The sequence below is a fragment of the Nicotiana tabacum genome, chromosome 18 (assembly GCF_000715075.1).
Source record: "Nicotiana tabacum cultivar K326 chromosome 18, ASM71507v2, whole genome shotgun sequence".
NCBI classification, from domain to species: domain Eukaryota; kingdom Viridiplantae; phylum Streptophyta; class Magnoliopsida; order Solanales; family Solanaceae; genus Nicotiana; species Nicotiana tabacum.
Window position 1 is genome coordinate 160,789,370 of NC_134097.1, and position 3,735 is coordinate 160,793,104.

The window sequence follows — 3,735 nt, forward strand, 5'->3', positions numbered from 1 at the left end:
TTGAAAAAAAAAACAAAAAAAAAACAAAGAGTCAGCAGTCGGGTGAATACCGTTTGAATTTTGTCATAATAAGCCGAGCCAGCTTCGGTCGCGTCTTAAACCGTTCTTGCCGAAGTAGCCTTAGAGTATCTTTCAGTTGTCGAAAGATTATTTTCGTAAAAGAACGGACAAGTTTATAAAATGATCCTCCCCGGCCTCAAAATTCATGTGTAATTTGGAAGGGGCCACGTTTGCAAAAAATAACCGTTCGGTTGCATTTTGTGAGTGTTGAAACCCAATTTTTTATTATGAAGAAAAAAAAATATTTCATTACTTTTACCTTTCATTTGGCCCGAACTACGCAAGATCTGATTCATGCGGGGTCATGATACGTAGGCAATCTCCATCGGATTCGATCATAGCTATAAAATAAATTGAGAAAAAAAAACTGAAAGAAAAGGAAAAAGAAAATCGAGTGAAAAAGAAAATAGAAAAAAAAGGAAAAAAAAAGGAAAAAAGAAAAAAAAAGAGTGCAAAAAATAAAAGAGCGGCAAAAACAAGATCAAGAGTGACTAAAGAGAGGCAAGAATAAAAGAAAAGAGGTACATAGTGAAGAGGGCTAGTTTAGGGTCGGGATGAAACATGCAACCCGTTTAAACACATGGTAAAAGCGTTTAACTGTTTAGGTGCATTGCATCCCATCGTGCGATTTCCTATATGTTAAATGCTTCAAAAACTAACAAGGTTGTGTGTGTGAGCAAATTAGCCAGGTTCTGTTCAGGTGATTGGTTTTGTTGGTATGCAGTGATGAGCAGCCTTGCACGCGGCCACAACATTATACACAAAACTGAGCTCCACCTCCCAGAAACGCCCATCCTTACCAAGCTCCATATAGTCCCCCAATAAAATGTTCATCAGTACAATCCTCACCTAAGAGAGTCTTTCAAAAGGAATCAGTTCACCTCTATTGGTGAATCATACTCAGGCTTGTTCTAAAAGCTAGTCAGGCGAAGTCTGCTGCAGCCAGTGGCCCCAAATCGGCCAAACACCGAGTCACCCCTCCCCGCATCGAGCTGATACTAGATGTGAATGCCACTCTAGAGCAGTGGGGCACGGTACAAAGGATTGTTGGTCATTGGACCCTCAAAATGGCAGTTGAAGACTTGATTGAAGCTGAAAGAATCGTTCCCCGGGACGAAAAGGTTCCTAATATGATGAACATTCCCCTGCCTACTCTTACAAACGGGCCAATAGACGGAATGATCTGTGAAGCTGAGAAATTTGATCTGGCACTGAAGGCTATTGCAGCCATTGCCGAGACAGAAGAAAAGCCAAAAAATGATTGTCAAGCGTGAAAGTTCCCCATCAGACGGGAGTCTCGGTAGCCTGTCTTGCTATCCTTTCTGCATCTGGATTATCTTAGGGTGTGATCCAGATGTTTTACTTTATTGTCTTACTTTCCGATGTAAACCCTTCTATCTTCAAAATTTTTAAAAAAACAAACAAAAAAAGAAAATCAAATGAAATTGATATTTCATTTTCCCGGAATGTCTCTTTTCTTAAATCTTGTCAATTTTCTCATTCTCTTTTAGTTCTGTTAAATGCAGATTTCAATAATATGACATGCTTGCGGACTTCATGCCCGGATCTTAAAACTCTGTCAGACCTCGAAATAATGAATCAAGAATTGGGTCGCCATGAAGAATAGCTTAAGGAAACAAGACAAAGAGTTGGAACAACTGAAGGAAAATTGATTCCCGAAATTGGAAAGGTCCATACATTACAACAAGAGTACTGCCAAAAAGAGTGCGTTGTACTTGGGACACATCGAAGGAAATGTCCTTGAAATAACTGTCAATGCAAATGCAGTCAAAAGGTACTATGTTGGATCCTTTATATAATAAAATCTTGTCCGTTTGAGATGACGAAGGCTTTCATTCTCGCTACCCAAACACTATCAACCCTTTGCAAAACCCATTTGAGCTGGTTACTCTTCTTTGATTACCCTCTTTGGAACCTGAAAATATTATTGAAAATAAAATGAAAAAGAAAAATGAAAAAAGAAGAAGAAAGAATTGGAAAAATAAGAAAATATATATACAAAAAAAAATCCAAAAACAAAAGTGGCCTGAACTACGTTTGACTTGATTCCGAAAGGATACGTAGGCAACCTCTCCTTGGGGTTCAGTCACACCAAAACAAAAATCCAAGAAGTCCCCCAAAAGTGAAACTGGGGCAGAAGTTATAATGGTTCGGCAATGATCCCTCCCAAAAGGTTCCAAAGTTGTAGTTCAACCCAAATTCTTTTTACCACAAACCTTGTTCAAGTCCTTCTGATCAATCGGCAAAGCGGTTCAAAATGGGAGGATGGAGTTATTTGGACCTGATACAACAAAATGAGAAGAATAAAATGAGAGAGTCTTATTAGTGAAAACCCACACGGGCACCGTAAGGCGACGGTAAGCAGAGAAAATCAAATGAGAAGTCTTGTTAGTAAACACCCACACGGGCACTATAAGGAGATGGTAAGAAATGAAATGAAAATGCCAGCTCGTGAAAACCCGCAAAGGGCGCCCATGATCGAAAATGAGATCCTCACAACCACCGTCATCAACAGAGTCCTAGCAAGGTTCCTTGGTATTCAAGGCAAAGTTGTGATGAATTTTTGAGAGTCGGACGGTTTACACAGATCATGCATCCAGTCCAAAAGGCATGTCATGTTCATTGAAGTCCGCATGTACTCTAGATAAGTCCTTCTCTCCTTTGCCCTAAAGGGACACTTCTAGTTTTTAAACTCTTTCTCCATTCAATTATTTGTTTCTCTTTGAATCCCTTTTGGTCTAACACTGTTCCAAAACCAAGACAAAGAAAGATTGGCAAGACTGATTTACAGGGCTTTCGTTTGATACACGCTAATGTGCAAAAGGCACTCAGCCTCAGCAGGTGCATCAAGTCGACCTCGACTGGCCATGGCGGCCGATGCACAGGAATCAAAACTCTTGGAAGGAGAAAATCAAATTAAAGCGCCTATAAAGGCAATTGAAGTTGAAAGGGTTGAGTTTCACATGGCTAATCGCCTCAGCAAAGTCGAAGAAACCAAGGTACCCCCAAATGCTCTAAAATTGAAGTTAGAAGAAAGAAGACAGAAAAGAAAGGCCTACAAAGGCAAAATAAAGTTGGAAAGGTTAAGTCCCACGCGACTAGCCATTGCAGTTAGGTTTGAGGATAAAAAAAAATCCCTGATGCTCCGAAAAAAAAGAAAAAAAAAAAGAAAAAAAAACCAACAATGGATTGAGCCTGAACTACGTCTGACTTGATTCCGAAAGGATACGTAGGCAGCCTCTCCCTGAGGTTCAGTCACACCAACAATAAAATCCCATTTACCCTGAAATTGAAATCGGGGCACGTCAAACGGTTTAAAAGTCGTAGTATCATCTACCTCTCTTTACCAAGCACAACCCTTCAGATCAATTACCAAAGGTAGCGGGAAGCCAAGAAGCATCACGAATGGAGACCGGCACACTCTAAATTGAGAGAAATAAAATGAGAGAGTCTCGACGGTGAAAACCTACGGGCACCGCGAGGCGACGGGAGTAGAGAAACCAAAATGAGAGAGCTTGTTTAGTAAAAACTCGCAAAGAATGCTATCAAGCGACGACAGGAAGAGAAATGAGAGAGGTCGACTGGCGAAAACCCGCAAAGGGCGCTGTTGGCCAAAAAGATGACTCCGCCCCAGGAAGTCTCGGCAAAATTCCA